Here is a 16,182-nt window from a genome sequence, read left to right on the forward strand (position 1 = left end):
CCTGGAAAATCTCATGGATGGAGGAGCCTGGTAGGCTGCAGTCCATGAGGTCGCTAAGAGTCGGGCATGACTGAGCGACTTCACTTTCACTTTTCACTTTCATGCATTGGAGAAAGAAATGGCAACCTACTTCAGTATTCTTGGTCTGGAGAATCCCAGGGACGGGGAGCCTGATGGGCTGCCATCTATGGGGTCGCACAGAGTTGGACATGACTGAAGTGACTTAGCAACAGCAGCAGCAGCAGATACTAAAATCAGTCTTTCATTTTTGTTTTTGGATTTCACTTTAGTATGCTTAACTTTTTGTCTCTATTTTACGTTTTCTGGGCATTGCCCTTTAGGCTTTTTATTTCTTTGGGAAATGGAAGGTTTATTTATTTTTTTGGGGGGGGGGGAAGATTTATTTATTTATTAATTTCTCCTCTGTTAAAGGAATTTCAAGCATCATTAAGCAGCACAGGAACCTTTTTGGAAGGGGTAAACAGTCTTCCAATTTCATACTAGACCTTGTTGTAAGACAAGTGCTAAAGGCAAGCCTGATTTAATCACACTGGAGGGCTCTGAAAGAGGATCATTAGGAATCACCTTCCACTCAGCTATGGCTACTGGTATCCTATACCAGATGAAGAATGATGGTGTTTTCCCTAAATATAAATTTCCTCTATAGGTCCCAAGGGTAGTACTTTGCAACCTGTAATATGCATGTGAATCACGTGGCATCTTGTTAGACTATTTTTTTTAATTAATTAATTTTTTAATTAAAGGATAATTGCTTTACAAAATTTTGTTTTCTGTCAGACCTCAACATGAATCAACCATAGGTATACATATAATCCCCTCCCTTCTGAACCTAAGATTTTTGGGTGGGGCCTAAGATTCTACATTTCTAACACCCTCCCACATAACACTAATGTGGTTGGTCCCTAGACCACACTACTTGAATAGCAAGGGTCTAGAAGGGTCTGTGCTTTCAAATGTTTCTTGTCTCCTTTCGATTTTATTCTTCTTTCCTTGAGGTAAAGTTTATATTGATGTGCATTATGGCATAGTTTTGTTTGTGCCCTCCAAGAGTCTGTTTCCTGAGTCCCGTGTAAGTTCTGTAATCAAATCTCACTGGCCTCCAAAGTCAAATTCTTTGGGAGTTCTCAGTCCCTTTGCCAGATCCCCAGGTTGGAAATCTGTTGTGGGTCCTAGAACTTTCTTAACAGTGCAAGAATTTCTTTGGCATAATTGTTCTTCAGTTTGTGGGTCGTCTGCTTGGTGGCCCTGTGGTCAGGTTAATGGCGACCTCATTCAAGAGGGCTTATGCCACAGGCTGTGTGACCAGGTAGCTGCACTCAGAGGCCCTGCGCCTGTGGCAGGGCACTGCTGACCCATCCCTCTACAGGAGACTCAAACACAGGTCTGAATGTTGGTCTCTAATTTAGCAGCTTCCTGGTCAGACTATTTGATCTGTATATTCTGTATATAACTGATCTGTATATAACTCTGTATATTCATGGAGAAAAAAAGGGTCTGAATTAGCATCCTTGTTTGATCTTTTCCCTGAAAGGTCTTAAGAACATTATGTTTAAAACTCTATTTAATTTTATCTACTGAGCACTCTCTGCCATTTGCTACAGTGCAGGGTGAAGAGACCAGGAAGCTGCTAAATTAAGAGATCAATGTTCAGGGTCTCACAGGTGGAGCTTTGACCATTGTTTCCACCTTTTTTACCTCTACACCTCTACAAAATAAGGCGATTTGCCTTCTTATGAATCCTGAGGACAGTGTCAAAGCCTCTGACCGTGCAGTAAAGTGAGAAAAGCGAATAAAGAGTTTCTTTTAAAATATATATATTTTTAGAGCAGTTTTAGGTTCATAAAAAACCTGAGAAGTTATAGAGATTTCCCATATACCTCTTGCCCCATACATGTATAGCTTCCCCCATTATCAACTCCCAAATAGTATAGATTCCTATCATGTCTGCACCATAGCATCTGCACTTAGTTAGTGCAGAACTCAGGAAATTACAACAATAAAGGGACATCTTTCAAATAAATTAATATGTTTAAGAAAAAAAGAATTGATGGTGATGTGGTATGGACAGTATGGTTAAAAATAAGTGTAATTTCAGAGAAAAGCAGCTTGTGGTCCATGATGCATTTTTTAAAAAGAAAAGAAGAATGAGCTTCCCTGCAAGTTTTCCATTGCAAGGAGAATGCAAAATTTCTGTTGTTGCTCTAAAAATAAGTAAATCAAGAATGTTTGTTTACATTTTAAAAATAGAATTATCGATACTAGCATTCTATAAGCTCTTTTGATGGCTGATGAAGTGCTAAAACACAAGCAACTTCATTTTTTTTAAGCCCTTGAACTGGCCACTTACACTTGTAAACAAGATAGGTAAGAAGCAAGGAAAAACCATCTGGGCAATATGTCTTTTTAATTTAAGGTTGATTTCTATTTGTTTTGGAATTTGAATCTCTGAATTTACCTCTGTTTGATCCTTCAGCCAGAGTACTTGAATTGGTTTGTGTTTGCCCTTGTTTGAAGACTATGTACATATAACAAAGAAAATTAATGTAGCAAGAGCATTTCCTATTGCTTAAGGTTTTTGTTAGTTTTTTTTTTTTTAAGAACAGTGAATCTCTATTGTTACAATCAGTGATCATTTTGGAACCATCATGTGAATTACACCAATGGTAATTCCTTTAGAAAGATAAAATTTTGAGGGTTTTGCCAATTGAAGTATTCAGTGTAAAAACAGATTTCTCCAAATGTAGCAAATTGTTGGTTCATTTACTAACCATGTTTGTTTCATGTATTTGCATTTGCCAGACAAACACTGAGAATATATATTTTAATTTTATTGCAGAACTACCATTTCAAGGCATACCGTGAAATTATAATTTATGTTCCTGAGATTTTTTTGTAGTTTTAGAATGATCATTTCAATTTAGCCCTGGGTACCTTATACTATTATGCTAGGAACACTTCCAGTTTAAACATATATAATTTATTTTTAACAGATTTTGCTTGGAGTACACAAATGAAATGTAACAGTCATTACAGAGATTGTCTTAGTTCATTTACTAAACATGAATCCATGTCCTCTGTTTCCCTTATCTTTTGCATGACTTTCAGCTGGGTTTCTGTTCTCTGCTTTGATGCAAATTGCAGGTTAAAGGAGGCTCCCAACACGAGGTCCTTTACATGAAACAATTCTGGCAAGTGATGTGTGTGTGTGTGTGTGTGTGTGTGTGTTATTCAGATACTCTGTATATTTTAGATAATTCATTCTGAAAAATCAAATTTCTAAATCAAACCGTCAAGCATTCTTAACCCTTTTATGTGTGTAACTCTTTGCTTCAAAACCCCCAAACAGAAAACCTTGATCTTGAAACATTTCCTCTTTGGAAGATGATGGTTTCATCTTTTGAAGTTATTTTACCTTTATTCAAGAAAAGTTATTCAAAATTCAACTTCTAATTAGAGTCTTCATTCTCTCATCAAGCAGAATAGATCAAACAAACTAAGCATATACTGCTCCATGAATTTCCAGCAGAAATTGCCCAGTGGTAAGCATATAAATATAAATAATATGAAAACATTGTGTGGTATGCTCTGTATGAGACTTACGCCCAGCAAGTTTTGGCCTCTGGGTATTTATATTGGGTTTGTGTTACCTTTGCACGTGAAATCTTGATGGTTTATTATGTATTGTCAAGCTCAGCACATGTGGTGTACAAAATAGTTCCTTTATACTGTACTTAGGAGAATGTTTGAGGAAGGTTTCATTGTGTAAAGCTGTTTATTGCTTGGACAGATTTCATGCCATTTGAAACTGGAATTATGTAGAGCAATTATCAAGAGTGTAACAGAGATTTTGGATTCAGCAAATAGGCGGGGCTCAGAAATTAGGCTTTCATCAGTAGTGAATAAATCTCGCTAAAGGATTAAGGTAGGAGAGCAAGCTTTTGCAGATTTGTATTCACTGTGTATTGAGCTTTCACAAGATGCCATAAGGAGTTTTAGAACTTCCCTGGCAGAAGCTAAAAAATAAAGATGGGATTCTGTGAGCGTTATGGGTTGTTAGGTGAGTTTGCTTTGGGCTATCAAATAAAAATGGCACATGTCATTAGGCTTATGGAGAGAGAGTTTTAAATATCTTTCTTCAAAATTATGTCCTCTTTTGATTTATTCTACGGTCCTTTTTATTTGTCTCATATTTCTGAAAGAGGCCTGTGATGGGGGGGTGCCCAAGGGATCATCCCTCTTGTAATCTGACATGTTGAATTCTGTATGATCTACACATTTTTTTTTCTTTGATATTGGACACTTTCCAAGCACTGAATTATTTCTGCTGTTTAAAAAAAAAAAAGCCAAACCCAAACAAAAGTCTTCTTAAGAGAGCGAAAAAGCCTTAAATATAGCTGTGTGTCTTTATAAAGCAGAAGCCTCAAGATTGAAAAACTAAAAATATTTAGCCCTGGCTGAGATCCTCTGGCCTCTTCGTGGATGATGTTTTGATTGTCCTTCCAGCTTTCATTCATGCCCGTATCCACCATTATCTCTGATATTCAGTCTTCAGAGGAAAAAGATGAATAGTGTCTTCATTGGGAGACACATGGGTAATATGAAGGTGGAAGTGACTTCGTAGATAAAGATCCACCAAACACTGGCCTGCAGGCTCTCATTACACAGAGGTTGGAGGAGTGCAATAAAAAGATCAAATTCAGCAGAGAGAAACAGCACACATCGTCTTAGCTGATCGATAACCAGTTTCTGAGAGTAACAACTGTCAGCTGAGCTGTATCAGTCACTCCTGGAGACTTACCAAGGAGTGAAGATCACATCCCTTTCAAACTTGGAGGCCTTTAAAGTAAGCAAACCTATAGGGATTAAGGCTTGTTGCAATGATTTCTCTATAACATTTTGAAGATCTGCTTTACTGATAGAAAAATATTTTCACCAATGCAAGTGGTATGAGTTAAAGAAAAAGCAAGATAAATTAGGCCATTATTGTCACATTTTTCACAGCCACCCTACCAAACCCTGATGTTTAAAAGGAGTTTATATAAAGGGGAACATAATTTTTGATACAATACTGAACTTGCAGGTTGCTAAAGCGAATACTTTAGAACAGTCTGAGCATGTTCTGACTAGAACAAAGTCTTAGCAATGGCTTCCAGTCAAGCATAGCTACATACTTCATTTAGACATTTCTAGAATGAAAACAAGAGGGAACTTTTAAGAGTCTTTAAACCCTATTTCCCCACCCACTCCGTCAAGTATAAATTTAGATAAGTGTAATGTACAGAAAACAAGCATCCAAATAGACTCATTTGATTATATAGCTTTTCTGTCTAGGAATTATGGAAACAGGATGCTTTATTTGATCTTGGAATATAATATTACTGAAAGTTTTTGCTAAGGTTAGTAAAAAGGGAATTCAATAGATACATTAAAATGCCTGAAACAAGCTCAAGAGTTAGAACACTGAGCTCATTGCATTTTAAGACTGGAAGTCAGAATTCTGATGCCACTCAGCATTGTCTCTGTGTGTGTGTGTGTGTGTGATTGTGCATGTTAGTGTGCGTGTGTGTGTGTGTGTGTGTGTGTGAAGTGAGAGGTTGCCCTAGGAAAAGAAATTTCTTTGGCTCAATATTTTAGAGCATGTTACTTCAGAGAAACACCTTTTAATTGGCATTTAAACTCTGTCGATACATACTGTATAAAGATGACAGTTTTCTTTTCTGGAGACCATTTATTAGTGGCTCAATATTCTCATCAATATTTAACCACTGGGAAGCAAGAGAGGTCTATTAGGTTATCTCAAGAATTGTTTGAAAATCTGTAATAATTTGAATCAAAATTCAATCTGAGAAAACTTGGGAAACCTGTCTGACTAGAAAGCTTTTCCTTTCTCCTCCCCTCCCCCGCCCCCCCTTCTTCAAGTTCTTCTGATTTGTGAGCCCAGGGCAAGTTTAATTATAATTAGTTAATGTTAGTTAATTAGGTAATGTTCATATAGTGCTTTGAAGATGAAAAGTGTTTTAGAAATGCTAAGTGCTATCATTATTAATATCAGCAAAGGGGAAAAATTAAGTATGACGAACACTTTTAGAAACTGCAGAATCTGAAAGTGAAGTGCTTGATGGCATGTGACTCTCGGTTCCACCATCTCATCTCTTCCTGCTGAAAAGTGAAGCAGCCTTTTGTCTCCATTGTTTGGGTGTCCAGAGCTCCCTTCCTCCTTCCCTGTTATGTGCTGACATGTTCAAAGAGGTGAGCAGTCAATCTTAGGCTAAACACTTCTCCAAATATATGTCTTCAAGCACATATACTCACATGTATGTATGTTCACACATACGTAGTCCAGCCTTCAACATAAGGCCATGCTCATGTTTATTTCTGAGCTCAGAGATGTTCTATAGGCCCTCACTCTTTCTATTTTCTTTAATCCTTCTTGTTCTGTATTGCCGAAGAAAACAATAGAAAGCTAACAAGGACAAAAAGAATCACTGTTTTTTGGATTATCTAATTTATTTAACAGAGAAGGCAATGGCACCCCACTCCAGTGCTCTTGCCTGGAAAATCCCATGAACAGAGGAGCCTGGTAGGCTCCAGTCCTTGGGGTCACTAACAGTCGGGCACGACTGAGCGACTTCACTTTCACTTTTCACTTTCAGGAAATAAACCTGCCAAGTGGAAAGTATCTCTTTGTTGCAAACACAAGGAATTCTCTTAGTTATAACTAAAATGCAAACTTGTGAGGCACATGGCTTCTAAGCCTTAGAAAAATGCATGGCTGTCCCATATGATTTGCAGAACAGACGGCATTCATAGACCATGTTATCTCTGGATGGAGCTTTATACAACCTTTTATTAGCTATGCTGAGGAAAGTAGGTCAATATAATTTCCAAAGTACAGAGGAAAGTGGGCCCTGGCTAGAGGAAAGTGGGCCCTGGCCAGAGCTAAGTCCAGATGAGTTTGGAAGTTGCTCTTTGGAGAGGAGTGCTAATTGGAGGCAGTGCCTTCCTCACTGTCTTCCAAACTGAAATTACATTTGTTGTAGGATTTAATTCTGAAGAGGCTTATAATGCAGAATAGGTTAAAGTTTGGGGTCTTGGAATGAAATAAATCAATGTATGGTGGCAGAGAGACCAAAGAGCAGAAAGAGGGTTCGGGGTCTATATTGCCTTCTCACACTGGACCTCTACATAGAAAGTATAGATGATATTTGAGTGATCAAAAGGCATAGAAAGTCATATAGGAAACTCAGCTCGATTCCTCACTTCTTTGTTTAGCCCCTTATTCCTTGTTACCTTTCCTTTATTGGGAGTAAATACCAGGGAAATGGCATGGAAGTGTCTTGGAAGTGAGTTAAATTATTCCCAAGAGTCCAAATTGGTTTCTTGCTGTTTGGTAGAGTAATTTGTGCATCTCACCAAAGGGCTAATGAACACTTCACTTTGGCACTTGGAAACAGACACATTCAGATCATGTTAATCAAATATAATTAACTTTCAAGGAAGGAGGCTGGAAGAGTGGGCCAAAACAAATATGCTGAAACAGAACAGAGATGAATGCAAAATCTTGCAGTTAAAAAAATAAAATCAACTGCACGTACATAGAATAGCTATGTGGTTTATTAAAACAAAGCAAGACAAGACAGCATCCAGCCAACTGTAAAGCCTTGAGTTGACTAAAAGCTCCGTATGTATGCAGTGATGTGGTCCAAATGCTAAAGACTAAGGCCTCAGTTTCATGTGGCAAGTTTCTAGCACCCAGGTTGAAGGAGGGCTGCTCTGGCCTGTTAAGGCCACATCCTGGGCTTTGAATTTTGAGAATTCTTGAGTATCTTATGAGGAATTATTTAACTTGGAGGGATTTAGCCTAGAAAAGTGAAGATTCTAGAAATAGGATGATCATTTCAAATGAAAAAGAAAAAAAATTTTTTTTTCAATATGAAAAATCCTAACATGGAGGAGAGATTAGACCTAAATGGCTGTGGCTAAAGAAGAAATAACCAAACTATGGTTCTAGACTTTAAAGTTCTCTGTATATTGATCCAGACTTCCTCCCTCATGCTGTTCTCCCCTGCTCTCTTACCAGAATCCTTTACCCATCCACTCTGGATTGCCTCACTTTTTTCCCAAACACACCTTTCTAGTTACCTGTAAGGCCTCCCCTAACCTTTATATTATCCCTACTACTTTTCTGTCCAGCTGAATTCTTCAAAGTCTTGCCTAGTGGTTTTCAACTTTGGCTGCATATTAGAATTACCTAGAGAGCCTTTTAAAAGTCTATGCCTGGGCTCCTTTCAGAGCTTCTAATTTAATTGGTCTGGGGTGGGGCCCAGACATCAGTATTATTTTAAACTCACCAGGTGATTTTAATGCAAACCTGGTGTCAGGGACCAGCAGTTTAGTCCCAACGAAACTTTGATGGTGCATTACTCCATTTGACTCGTTCCTTTGACTGCCTACTAGAACACTCACTTGTAATTAATATAATGTCTGACTTAATTCATTTAAGAAGAAAGAACTACCTGTTTTTGTATTGTTAAGCATCTTTCAGGGTCCACACATCTCATTTCTCCTAAATCCCTTGGATGTGTTTTATATTCCATATTCTGTCCTCTCCAGTACAGTGCCTTACACATAGGACTGTGCATGTGTGAATTTTAAATTATTATAGCCAATCAATAAAATATTTCTTACTTAATTGGCAAATAAAATATTAATTTTGATAGTTGATACTAAACTTATGAAAATCATTATATTTAGAAATGTATGTAAAAAAAAGGATGGGTCATGAAAATTTAGTTAAATTATTGGGTGAAAAGAGTATTTGGGGGCATTCAGTTTTGCAGGGTATATCATGGAGAGTAATTGTGATGGTTCACCAGAGGTGACACCCCAAAGACATGGAATAATTGGATTTGGGTTACCTGGCAGTGGCTTAGCTTGACTTTACTCATGAGAAGTTGGGACGTGAGACTGCAACAGCATGCAAGGTTACTTTTCTGTTTCTGTTTGCTTTCTTTATTGCCTGAGACAGGGTGGCTTTTTGAATCACTGGACTGAATTTTGTTTTAGCCCTACAGGTGGATTTGTTCAAGCCAGAACAAAAACTACAGGCCAAGAAACTGATGGAGTAACTAAACTGTTAATAAATTCCAGTGCCACCTAATAATAATACTTTGTATTTATATAGCCTCTTTCTTGGAGGAGCTCAAAACACTTTATAGGCACTGAAAGTTAATCAAGTTGGGAATTTTTCAATCATAGTGGGAGTGAGATCCAGGCCTACAAACCCCCAAGCAAGCTTTCCTTATTTACACATGTGGACCCTGTTAGTGTGGGGACTTCAAAAAGTCTGAGGCTCTTTGGGTTTAGAGACGTTGTAACATTAAATGAGCTGAAATTCATTTCTGGCCAGCTGGTGTAAGGATCCAAACAATGTTTAAAATATTTTAACAAATGAAAACATTAAAAAAAATAATATGCAGCTGTCTGGCATTACTTTGTAACTATGACAATTGCTGAAATATAATGATCCCTGTGTTTGTGTTTCTAGTTATTATAAGAATAATTGTGAGGATGGAGAATGAATTTTACTTTTTTAGCTTATTGAAATTTCTTGTTTCTCTTTAATGTGTATAATCTCTGAGCAATAAAAGGGACTAGAGAAGTAGACGTTTCTATAGCATAGTTAAAGGTAAGAGGTTAAACATAAAGATCTTATGACAAAAATGTTAAGTGGTACCTTGATTATTCTCATGGCAATTAGGGTATCATTTTATGGAAGAGCCCTTTAAATAAGAGCTTTCAAACATGAACAAGAAATGCACTCTGTGATGGAATTTTATACTTTTGGTTAATAACGAGAATCATGCAAATGATCCATGTCATCAAAGACTGATTAGTTGTATGAGCTTAATCTTGAAATCTGTGCCCTGTGGTCTGTTGCATTCCTTGCTTCACAATTCCTTTCTTAACACTTGGACTTAACATGATTTGCTTGTTTATTGTGGAGTTGGATTTTGTCTAGGCAACCACTTTCTTTTTCTGGGGTCCTGGGACTCAAAATGTGTGACATGTAGCAAGGTTTTATGTATCTTCTAAAGAGGCAGATGGAGTTGATTTTAGCATCTGCCATATTGTAGTGGAATGAGTCTTCCAAAATTAGAATATCACCTCTTCATTCAAAGAGACTTTGTAATTCCAAATATAATGTAATTCCAAATAAAAATTATGGGTTCAGTAAGCATCTGTTGATTGATTTTTCTTAATATGGTGTTCCTCAGGGTGAGATGAATAGCATTGTGAGGGTCAGGATGACTTTATGTGGAGCTAGGACCCTACCTAGAGAAGACAATGGCACCCCACTCCAGTACTCTTGCCTGGAGAATCCCATCGACAGAGGAGCCTGGTAGGCTGCAGTCCATGGGGTTGCTAGGAGTTGGATACTACTGAGCGGCTTCACTTTCACTTTTCACTTTCATGCATTGGAGAAGGAAATGGCAACCCACTCCAGTGTTCTTGCCTGGAGAATCCCAGGGATGGGGGAGCCTGGTGGGCTGCCGTCTATGGGGTCACACAGAGTCGAACACGACTTAGCAGCAGCAGCAGCAGCAGGACCCTACCTGGAGTAACAAACAAGTTTGGCCTTGGAGAACAAAATGAAGCAGGGCAAAGGTTAACTGAATTCTGTCAAGAGAATGCATTGATCATAGTAAATACCCTTTTTCAACAACACAAGAAATGACTTTACACATGAACATCACCAAATGGCCAATACTGAAATCAAATTGATTACATTATTTGTAGCTGAAGATAGAGAAGCTGTATACAGTCAGCAGAAACAAGACCTGGTTCAGATCATCAGCTTCTCATGGCAAAATTTAAGTTTAAACTAAAGAAAGCAAGGAAAACTACTAGGTCAGCCAGGTACGACTTAGTCAAATCCCCTATGAATATGCAGTGGAGGTAACAAATAGATTCAGGGGATTAGAACTTGTAAACAGTGTGCCTGAAGAACTATGGACAGAGGTCCATAAATTGTACAGGAAGCAGCTAACAAAACCCTCCCCCAAAAAAAGAAAAGCAAGAAGGCCAAGTGGTTATTTGAGGAGGGCTTACAAATAGCTAAAGAAAGAAGAGAAGTGAAAAGCAAAGGAGAAAGGAAAAGGCATATCCAACTAAACACAGATTTCCAAAGAATAGCACAGAGAGACAAAAAGGCCTTCTTCAATGAACACTGTATAAAATTAGAAGAAAACAACAGAAGGGGAAAGACTAGAGAGCTCTTCAGAAAAATTGGAGATATCAAGGGAATATTTTGCCCAAAGGTGAACATAAACAGTAGAGACCTAGTGGACACTGAAGAGATCAAGAAGAGATGGAAAGAATACATGGAAGAACTGTATAAAAAAGATTCAGATGTACTGGATGACTATGATGGTATGGTCAGCCACCCAGAGCCAGACATTCTGGAGAGTGAAGTCAAGTGGGCCTTAGGAAGCACTGCTGTTAATAAAGCTAGTGGTGCAATAGAGTTTCAGTAGAACTATTCAAAACCCTAAAGGATGATGCCATAAAGGTGTTGCTTTCAATATGTCAGTAAATCTGGAGGACCCAGCAGTGGCCATAGGACTGGAAAAGGTCAATCCTCATCCCAATTCCCAGGAAGGGTAGTACTAAAGAATGTGCTAACCATCAGACAGTTGCACTCATCTCCCATGCTAGTAAGGGCATGCTTAAAAATCTTGCATCCTAGGCTTCAGAATTATGTGAACCAAGAACTTCCAGATGTCCAAGTTGGATTTAGAAAAGGAAGAGGAACCAAAGATCAAATTGCCAGGATTCACTGGATCATAGAGAAAGCTAGGGAATTAAAAAAAAATATCTACCTCTGTTTCATTAACTACGACAAAACCTTTGATTGTGTTGATTATAATAAACTGTGGAAAGCTCTTAAAGAGATAGGAATACCAGACCATTTTACCTGTCTTCTGAGAAATCTGTATGTGGTTCAAGAAGCAACAGTTAGAACCCTGTATGGAACCATTGATTGGTTCAAGGTTGAGAAGGAGTATGACAGGGCTGTCTGCTGTCACCATGTTTGTTTAATATGTACACTGAGCACATCATGAGAAATGCTGGGCTGGATGAATTACAGGCTAGAATCAAGATCGACGGGAGAAACATTGACAACCCCAGAATTGCAGATGATACCTCTATAATGGCAGAAAGCAAGGAGAAACTAAAGAGCCTCTTGATGAGGGTGAAGGAGGAGAGTGAAAGAGCTGGCTTAAAACTAATATTAAAAAAAAGAACTAAGATCATGGCATCTGGCCCCATTACTTCATGGGAAGTAGAGGGGGAAAAGGTAGAAGTAGTGCCAGATTTCCTCTTCTTGGGCTCTAAAATTACTGCGGATGGGGACTGTAGCCATGAAATCAGAAGACATTTGCTTCCTGGCAGGAAAACTATGACAAACCTATACAGTGTGATGAAAAGCAGAGACATTACTCTGCCAACAAAGGTCTGTATAGTCAAGGCTATGGTCTTCCCAGTGGTCACATATGGTTGTGAGAGCTGGACTGTAAAGAAGGCAGAGTGCTGAAGAATTGATGCCTTTGAACTATCATGCTGAAGAAGACTCCTCAAGGTCCCCTGGACAGCAAGGAGATCAAACCAGTCAATCTGAAAGGAAATCAACCCTGAGTACTCATTGGAAGGACTGAGCATGAAGTTGAAACTCCAGTATTTTGGTCATCTAATGCGAACATCTGACTCATTGGAAAAGTCCCTGATGCTGGGAAAGATTGAGGGCGGAAAGAGAAGAGAGCATCAGAGGATGAGATGGTTAGATAGCATCACCGATGCAATGAACACAGACTTGGGCAAACTTCGGGAGATGGCGGAGGACAGAGAGGCCTGGCATGCTGCAGTCCATGGGGTTGCAAAGGGTCAGACACAGACCAAAAAAAAAAAAAAAAAAGGAAAGAAAATAGAACTAAAAAAAACCTGCTGAATTACCTGAAATCCCACTATCCAACAATGACTGTAATCAACATATTAGTATATTTCGTTCCTGTGTTTTTCTGCTATGAATACTTAAAAACTGGGAATGCTTTTGCAAGCATTTGCTAGAAGCTCTTAGTTACTTCTCAGGGCTATAATTTACGGATGGGCTTCTGTGAGAAGAGCCTGCACTATTGGAATATCAGTCCAGTTCCCAGGACAATGGTCACAAAGGCCCCATTTTTATAGATGAGGAATCTGAGACTGGTGAGGTAATTGGGCGACTGAACAACAACAGGACCCTACATTTCATAAAACTGAATCACATAGAGTTCTTTTTCCAATTCTTCTTCCATTTTTCTAATTATATAAAGAAGACAGGCTTAGCTGGGTACTGGTATATTTTTAACATTACTCCCTTTTAAACAAAGAGAAATGTGAAAAAAAAATGAAAATATTTAAAGAAAATGTTAAATAAACAAAAGTACAGGTAGTATGTGTATATGTCACAAAAGTTGGTATGTGAGCATGACTGAATTCCCCTACTATTTGGGTTTACTCCTAAGTCTAACACATGTTTTCACTTCCTCATATTTTAGTCCCTTTTGTTTGCTATTTGTTTCATGTTTGACTTCTTAGTACCCCTAGAGTATATGTTTATGAGTGGCAAAAACCATTATTTTCTTCTAATGTCTTACTATCTAGGTACAGGGGTATCCCTTTCTCAAAGTTCCATTCTGTGATGAATGAACTTATCACTCATGCATTTAGAGTAATACCATCATTTTGGTGGATAATACTGTGGGTTTACGTTTAATTTCTGTTTTAAAAATTTATTGGAGTATAGTTGATTTACAACATTGTGTTAGTTTCAGGCATATAATAAAGTGATTCTGTTTATAATACATATACATATATTCATTGTATTTCAGGTTCTTTTCTCATATAGGTTCTCATAGAATATCGAAGAGAGTTCCCTGTGCTATGTAGTGGGTGGGTCTTTTTTGGTTATCTATCTTATATAATACTCTCTACGTACCATTCTTGGGAGAATTTGGAAGAGAATTGTTCTGTGATTCCAACAAAGAATCTTGATTGAGAAAGATTTTTGAAGTTTTGTCAAGTCAAATCTAGCAGCCTAATTATCTCTGCCTTGAGAACATACAGCATAAATCATGCTTGAGAACATGTTTCTTTATAGCACATGTAAAGAAAGGGAAGAAATGTCAGGGAGAGGAAAGAAAAGGGCAGAAGGTGGAAGAAAGAGATGGGTATATAGAAATGGCTGCTGCTGCTGCTGCTGCTAAGTCGCTTCAGTTGTGTCCGACGCTGTGTGACCCCATAGACAGCAGCCCACCAGGCTCTGCCGTCCCTGGGATTCTCCAGGCAAGAGCACTGGAGTGGGTTGCCATTTCCTTCTCCAATATAGAAATGGCATGGAGGGAGAAAAAGTGAAAGAGAAGTCCAACAAAAGCAGGGGAGGGAGACAGAGAACAATGTGAAAAGGAACCATTGTGAATTAGTGTTTGTTTATGGAGTACTCGATGTTAAGAAAACTATTTTTTTAGTATTCTGAGATACAGATGATTTATGTATCATCTGTACATGTTTATTCTCAGGAGCTCAGTGGTTTCAAAAGTGGAGGCAGATCTGGGCTCAAATTCTGTCACCTGCAATTGGCTTTGTGACCTTGGGCAAGTTGTGGCACTTTCCTCATAAATACAATTATAGTATCTTACTTATGGGATTGCGAGGCTTTCTTCGTGGCTCAGCGGTAAAAGAATCCACCTACAATGCAAGAGCTGCAGGTGGGGCAGCTAGGTGATCTCTAGGTGGGGAAGGAAATGGCAACCCACTCCAGTATTCTTGCCTGGAGAATCTCATGGACAGAGGAGCCTGGTGGGCTGCAGTCCATGGTGTCACAGAGAGTCGGACATGACTGAAGTGAGTCAGAATGCCTGCGCTTATGGGATCACTGGGAGGATTAAATGTTAGCTATTATAGGAACTCTAACAGAAATTTTATTACAATGAAACTAACAAGTGCATTGTAGATCTGGAAACACCAAACCCCAATACAAAACACATAAAAGGTTTCCTTAAAAAGCCAACAAATAATTTGAAGGAACGTGGGTTTCTCTGCTTTTTTTGTCAAGAGCTCTTTCTATCTCATGTTGCCGAGGCTCTCTCCCTGGTTGCAGAACAGGAAGCATGCTGCTACCACTGTGAGTTCATGACACTGGGCTCTGGAATCTGCCTTGGTCACCATCCAAGGGTTGACTTTAGGTGTCATAGGGTGGGGTCATTGAGGTAGTTCTATGATGTTGTGTGTTGGTGAATGTAAAAATGAGCAAGAGAAGTTGTTCTTCTCTGGGCTAAACTGTGGCATAAAAGAATTTTATTTCAGACATCCTTTTTGCCTTATTCTTTCACAGGGCATCTCCTTTTCAGGTACACAGGATCCTTGTCTTATGTCTCCTCCCTGTTATCACTCAACCTTCACCCTCACATCAAAACCACTTTCAAGAAAGCAGCTATTTAGACTTTGTGTGAAATCAAGTTAACAGTGTTACCTTTCCCAGGTGTGCTAGCAATTTGAGGTTTTTATTGCACGTTGTGGAACTACCCCTGTAAAAGAGATTTCAGGCAATGCTAGACTTTTTGGAAAAAGGCCCATGGGGGCAGGGTGTCATAGGCAGAATCCTGGAAAAGAGCCATATCCTTAGGACTCATGGGCTAGCTTTCTGGGCTTGTCCTCGGTACTCAAGGCCAATGTTTCCCAGAGCAGTTCTCATTTCAAAAATTCTACTCTTTATATCAAATCATTTTCTTGTTTTGCTGGGTTTAGTTTGGGGAACATAATTATGTCTGGTGTACCGTAGGCACTTAATTCTTACTTTAATGAATTTGTTAGACAGCAGTGTGTACAAGCAATGTATATATATATGCAAGTGCCTCCATCTGTTGGTACTAAGTTGACCCTCTACCTTTCCTGGGGTAGCAGCAGTTCCTGACCCTCTTCAGGCCTCCAAGAGTGTAACTTTAAGCATATTCACAGCAGGCTCAACTCCATGCAGCCATTTTATCTGTCTGTCTGTCTATTGATCTATCTATCTATCCATCTACCTATTTCTCTGGTGGCTCAGACGGTAAAGAATCTGCC

Source organism: Bos indicus, chromosome 2 (genome assembly GCF_029378745.1).
Source record: "Bos indicus isolate NIAB-ARS_2022 breed Sahiwal x Tharparkar chromosome 2, NIAB-ARS_B.indTharparkar_mat_pri_1.0, whole genome shotgun sequence".
In the NCBI taxonomy this organism is placed as follows: Eukaryota; Metazoa; Chordata; class Mammalia; order Artiodactyla; family Bovidae; genus Bos; species Bos indicus.